Source organism: Cebus imitator, unplaced genomic scaffold (assembly GCF_001604975.1).
Source record: "Cebus imitator isolate Cc_AM_T3 unplaced genomic scaffold, Cebus_imitator-1.0 Scaffold1270, whole genome shotgun sequence".
Lineage (NCBI taxonomy): Eukaryota > Metazoa > Chordata > Mammalia > Primates > Cebidae > Cebus > Cebus imitator.
Genome location: NW_016108585.1, coordinates 12,738 through 19,408, shown reverse-complemented (window position 1 = coordinate 19,408; position 6,671 = coordinate 12,738). Strand labels below are relative to the sequence as shown.

The 6,671-nt window shown below is 55.9% G+C and overlaps 1 long non-coding RNA gene across 1 annotated transcript; it reads right to left on the bottom strand.

The window, feature by feature from the left end:
* Positions 1-3,432: 3,432 nt before the first annotated feature.
* LOC119469962 lies at positions 3,433-5,538 on the bottom strand. The gene is made up of 3 exons (XR_005198830.1): positions 5,301-5,538; positions 4,950-5,164; positions 3,433-3,668 (listed from the first exon to the last, which is right to left on the bottom strand). It is a non-coding gene; the product is annotated as an uncharacterized LOC119469962 (long non-coding RNA).
* Between the last annotated feature and the right edge of the window lie 1,133 nt (positions 5,539-6,671).

Genomic DNA, 6,671 nt, shown 5'->3' with positions numbered 1-6,671 from the left:
AGTGCAGACGGGAGAGGTCCACTCCCAACCCCACCTGGCGTACTCTGGGAGAGCTGGGTCCCAGGTTCTAGTGTCTGGGAGAGAGCTGTGCCCATGGATGTCCCGCAGTGCAGGCCAGCACCAACACCCAGCTCAGTAACTCTATGCTCAGTTCTCAAGAGATGATAAACAACAAAACCCAAGTGTCTGATATTTGGTGGTGCCAGAGGCAGAAAAGATCAGGTCATGTGCTGAAGATAATCTTTGAGAAGCAAAGCAAGAAAAGATGGTGACAAACATGACACTCAAAGGCCATAGGCATAATCGCTTTTTTAATTGTATCATTAACATTTTACAAATTACGCATATTTCCTTTTTTTCTGGTTTCATCCCCCTCCCCCTTCCTCATCTCTGAGGCAGCAGGCCTGGCTGGGCTGCCTCTGGGAAGCCTCTGTTGGAATTCATCTGGGTCAGCTGGCAAAATATTAGTGAAATATTAGGGAAAGTTATAGATTAGTCTCAAACCTTTTGGAAGGCTGAGAGGTTTTATTGGGACAGGCTGAAGGCAGCCGGTCCATTACGTTAGGAAAAGATGGAGACGATGGGAGGCTTTCCCAGTTAAGTGTGTTGATCCCACATCCCTTTGCCTCTAGTCTTTTTCCTCATGTAAACTTTGTGCTGGATGGTGCAGTCAGGGGGAGGTGAAAGGGGAATTACCCGTTAATTGTGTTTGCCCTGGGTCACTCTTTTCACCATGTTAATTATCCACAGGCATGTTGGCTTAGAACCCCTGTTATGGAATTCATACTGAATAAATGTGAGGATGGACAGGGGTCTGGTCCATTGGCTGCAGTCACCCTCTAAAAGCAGCCGACGACCATCCCGAGCCCACTTGAATCACTGAAGCAGGTGTGAGAGTGCATTTATTCACCCATCGTTGAGTCTGGGACTGCAGGACAGACCCCTGCTGGTGGTGATTGACGTCTCAAGCCTCTCTCCAGTGTGTGCATCTACCTGGAGTGTCTTCATTGTCACTGCTGGAACCATGCCTCCTGCAGCCAATCAAGCTCTGGAGATACAAATGCCAGCAAGAAAGGTGTTACTCAGAGGAGCTGACCCATCCTGCCTGCCACAGGGGAGGCCACACCGCCTCCCACAGCAACTCCCTGCTCTGTTCTCTGTCTTCTCAGAACTGATGTGGGCTCTCTGGCATCAGAGGCCTTCATCAAGTCACTGCTCACATTTGCAAACTTTTCCATCAAGAGAGGACCCCCTTTCAACCTGCCACTCCCCTGTCCTCTAGGTCATTATGGCTCTCACCGCCAGCCTTATCAATGTGGGGCCCCAACCACTATGGGCAGGCTTCAAGTCGGTGATCCAACAAACAGACCCTGTGCCAGGTCAGAGCCGCTGCTGCAAGACTATCCTGTGCAGACAGGAACGTTCTCTCTGCATTGTGTACAGGGCTGCTGGGTGCTGGAAACGTGCCCAGGGTGATGAGGGACTAGATAGTACATTAAAAAAATTAGAATAGACACCCCTGGCTAATGACTGCCACCCTGGAGAGCATAGTGCTGGGGACCCAGACATGTGGGGGACATCACCCCGCCTCCCCGAGTTTTTCCTTGCAGAGCAGCTATCAATGGACAAGTGCCATCTTTCATCTAGTAGGTACTTCCCACACACAGCCACAAGTACTGGCCACTCTGTGAGGCCCTAGGGATGCTAAACAGTGGGTTGTATCCAGGTCCTAGAGGGGTTCAGAGCTGGGGGCAAATTGTAAGCAGAATGAAGAGCATGGCCCTGCCAACCTGTGCTGGAAAACCAGGGAGGCTGCAGCAGGGGGGAATGGACACCTCACTGTCCCCAGGAGCCCACCCTCATCTCCCCTGGCCCTGGCCACAGCCTGGAGTGTCATGAACTACACACATACAAAGCATACATTTGATAAAATTTAAATATATATATATATATATATATATATATATATATATATGCAATCATGGAGATGCGAGTTTTTCATTTGGAAACTGACGATAGTGGCTGTGCTGCTAGGGGGGACATGAATGCAGGGCCTCCCAGACAGCCGCACTCAGAGAGCAGCAGGCACATCCACACGCAGAGCACCCGCCCTGTACACCAGCATCCCACCATCTGAAGGGGAGTACACCTCCTTCCTGAAATGCACCCATTGCTCTTTATCTGGAAAGTCAGCTTCCATCACCACCTCCCTGATCCTCACCCCTCACAGGAACCCAGAATCAAGGAGCCTCCCCAACAAAAGCCGAAAGGAAAGTTCCACTTTCCACGTCACCTCCACTTCTTCTCAGCAAGCGAGTGATTCTAGATCATGCACTTTTACTCACTTTCGGGATGATCTGTAATTGAAACGGGAAAGGTTCCCTTGTTCCCCCCACAGGGCGTGCGGTGGGGGTGCGGCTAACTTCTTCAGATGGGCAGGCTGTGGGGCTCTGACCCCACTGCAGTGTCTAGGGGTGTTTGCATCTGAAGCACCAGTGGGCGTGTGTTACAGGGTGCTCGTTTAGCTTGCTGTCTACAGGTGGCGCCTGTTAACCCTTTCAATTAGACCCTCTACCTTGTCACAAGGACACAGGGCTTTCTCAATCCCAGGGTTTCTTGCCTTGGTGTAGGGAAGAATCGGATCACATACAGGCTTGGAGAAAGAGTGCAAGGTTTCATTGAGTGGGAGAAGCTCTCAGCAGATCGGGAAGCCAGCAGGGAGATGGCTTTTCCCTGGAGGTGGGACATTGGCGGCCCAACCCTCCCCCAGTGGTGGGACTCTTCTTCGACCACTCTGGCCAAACTCCAAGTCATTCTGCTTCTGCCCGTGGCCTGCCTGCGTGCTGGCACCTGACAGGGCATCCCTCTCAATGTCCAGCCACCTGTGTTGCTCCACTGATATGCTTCTCTCAACGTGGTGGGCCAGGGTGGTCGTAGGAAATGCAACATTTGGGCATGAAGGCAGGAGTGCTTGTCCTCACCTAGTTCCGTGGGGGTGGAGCCCTACCAGGGACCTCACCGTCCTCTACCCAGCCCTTCCCTTCCCCTGTTTCATATCATTTAAAGGGACCACGCTCTTCCCTTCCCAGCATTCTGTATCATAATTTCAGAACAGGTTGCTTTAGAAAAGCAGAGGGGAAACTGTAGTCCAGTCAAAGCCCTGCAGGGAGGGTGAAAACACCCGTAGGACATGCAGGAGCTTTCCCTGGAGGATGGGTCTCCTGAGCCTATTTTGGCTGGCAATTGGGAAATTCTTAGTCCCAGAAGGAGGAAGTACAGGTGCTGAGGGCAGGCCCTCTCCTGGTTTGTTTATGAGCTGAGGCTGCCATCCGTGACTGACCCTGCCTTGCCAGGGAACAGTATCACATGTTGTGTATATTGCCAGATTTTCATACATGAGCCAATTTGAAATGAAATACATCAACAAAGCATCGCACCGATTTTGGACAAAGACAGGCACTCCTTCCTTGCTGTGAGGTGGGACGTCCCCCAGCAGCCTCTCAGGGAGGCCAGGAGGACAGAGGGGCTGGCTGGGAGTGCATTGGCGGTGTTCCTGTGGATGACTCGGGGCGCTGGCTTGAGATGGACGCAGCCCTGCCGTGCATGGGTGTGGCGGGTTTGCCGCATGGGCTCCGCTGCTGCTGGGTCATCCTCCTGGGTGGAAGAGGCTTGGAAAAGAGAAGCAAGACTGGGATGAGGCTCAGAGTGCTCAGCTATGGAGTGAGAGACCACCTAAATTATCAGGAAATGCTCAGTGTCCCCATGTGCCCAACTCTACACTGTGAAGCAACAAGAAAGTCCCCTGACCTCTCCTGCCATGCTTAACTGCCGCTAAACTGCCAATATCTTCCTGACATCTCCCTGGACCTGCTCACACAGGCCGGAAGGGTGGCTCCTTACAGGGGGAGGTGTGGGCCAGGAGCTGGTGCTCTAACTCTGCCATCCTGGGGCACTTCAGCCAGGCTGATGGGCCCCGCTGATCACCAGGGGTCCTGCCGGTTCTAATTCATCACTTCCAGGATGTGTAGCTCACAGAATATTTCTGAGGCTATTTTCCTGGCTTTATTGAGACAGAATTGAACAATTCTAAAATATGTATAATTAAGGTATAAAATGTGAAGTTTTGGTATATGCAAACAATGTGAAATGAGGACCGCCATCAAGCTCATAAACATTCCCATCCCTTCACATGGTTGCCATTTGTGTGTGTGGTGAGAATATTCCAGGTGTGCTTTCTCAGCAGATTCCGAGTGTGCCGTTTATCACTATCAACTATGGTTGCCATGCTGTGTGCCAGGTCTCCAGAATGTGCTCATCGCATAACTGAAACTTGGTGCCCTTCACCAGCTCTCCATTTTCTTCACTATCCAACACCACCCTTCTACTCTGTTTCCATGACTTGGACTTTTTAGGCTAATGGCTTGGTGAAAATCTGTGACATATGCACAGATGACCTGGGCTATGTGACCACTGCGGCCACCTTTTAATCATGGGTGATGTCATGGAACTCCACATGCCCAGGTACTTCCAGGGATATGCATGGGGCTGGATCACCCCTGCCCTGTGACCCAGGAGCCCACTGCTGAGGGAGGAATGCCACCCAGTGGTCCTGAGCTTCCACACGGGGTCCCACCCCTCACTCACTTGCATCTCTTTCACAGAAAAGCTCAGGAGCACGGGTCATTCTCTGTGCCTCATTTTCTGAGGCACAGGGCTGGAAAGTGAGCCCATGGGGAAGACTGTGGTGAGCCATGAATGTGTCAATGTGTGGAAAGCACACAGTGGTGGTGGGGTTCCCCTAGAGAACGTTGATGTGGCACCTGTGCTGTGTAGGTGGCACACGTCTCCTGAGGAGACACACTCCCACACACACTTCCACACACACTCAGTCACACCACATGACACCCATGAAGACACCCCCAGAGTCCCATGCACACAAACCCACCCACTTAGAGGGACATGGCTCCTTCAGGGACTGTACAATGAGGCCAGCGTTCTTCACCTGCAAAAACTGCTCCTTCCACCACCCCGCCTTGTGCCCAGCGGGAAGCTGGAATGAGATCTCCAGACTGAAGGCAGCAGGAAAGCCCCGCCTTTCTTTTCACCTGGATTTTTCATCAGTGAGTCAGTGATTGCAGAATCCAGGCTGTTTTCCTGAGGTCACCTACAATTACAGGAGTGAAGAGACCATGAGGACCAGTCATGCTGAGTGGAATTTCTCAGGCCTTTTGCTCCAGCTGTGAACACAGAGTACCCGATGGAAAGCAGTGGTCAAAGGCCCCAGAAGCCAGCACAGACACCTTGGAGGAGGTGTAGGCTTTCCCTGGAGGACGCGTCTCTCTAGTTCACTGTGGCTGCCAATCACCACGCTCTTAATCCAGAGAGAATTTGCTGCTGGGCAAAACTTCCCCTTTCACACAGCTTGAAGCCTGATACTGCCCCTCCCGACTGCCCTCTCCAACCAGTGTCATCTGGAAGAGTCGGCCAGGGTCAGTGCAGGCTGTTAGAACAAGGCTGGCTGGGCGAGGAGGCTCCCACCTCTTACCCTAGTACCTTGGGAGGCCGAGGCAGGTGGATTGCTTTGAGATGTTGATCCCCACCTGCTGGGGCCGGGCCTGCAAACACTCACTTTGTNACACACACAGACAGGCGCACGCCCGCACGCCCCTCGCCCGCCGAGGGGATGTGCTCCTGCCGCCCCCTACCCCCCGCTCCGCCCCGCCCCCCTCCCCAGCTGCAGCGCCCAGGCGGCGGAGCCCGCGCCGAACCTGCTGCTAGGACGCCCGGCGGAGCCGCTGCCGCTGCAGCCGGCCCTGGAGCTGCGCTGCTGATGGCGTCGGCCGGGGCTCCGGATCTCCGCGACCCCCGCCCGGCGGCGGCAGCGCCCGGGATCCCTCCTTCACTTGACAACCCTAAACACAAACATAACCTCCAGTAGCGGCCGCCGCTCCCCGGTCCCCCGCTCCGTCCGCCGCCCCGACGCCGCCCAGCAGCCGCCAAGCTGAAGGCCGGCGACTGAAGCTCACACCACCCAGCGCTGAAATACTAAACAGGGGAGCGGGCTGGGGGGCGGGGGGAGCGCGGGGCGCGCGGGCGGGGGCCGCAGGCGCGGGGCAGAGGAGGCGGCGGAGCTCGCCGGCCTCCTGGGCCACTGCATGATCGCGGCCGCAGGGCAGTCGGGTGGCCGAGCCGGGATGCGCGCGCCGCGGCGGGCGAGGCGGGCGGGCGGGCAGACCCTGGGGCCGCGGGGCCCGGGGCGGGGAGGACCGGCGCGGGCTTTACCTCTCCCCAAGGGCAGAGTAGGGCACGACTAGCATTTTTGGGACCGGCGGGAGGAACGCGGGCCGGGCGGCGCGGGGGAGGCAGGGCGAAGGTCGTAGGCTTTCCCGCGGGTGGGCGGGGCGGCAGGGGATCCCCGGGGGCGGGAGGCGGGGAGGCCGCGGGGGGCCGGGTAGCGGCGACGCCCGGGCGGGGGAGGGGGCGTCCCCGCGGGGAATGCGATTGAGACCGGGACCAGGGGAGGAGGACGCCCGGGCGCGGGGGGCACCTGTAATCCCAGCCACTTGAGAGGCTGAGGCACGAGAATCACTTGAACCTGGGAGGCGGAGGTTGCAGGGAGCCGAGATCGCGCCACTGCACTCCAGCCTGGGTAACAGAGTGAGGTTGGTCTT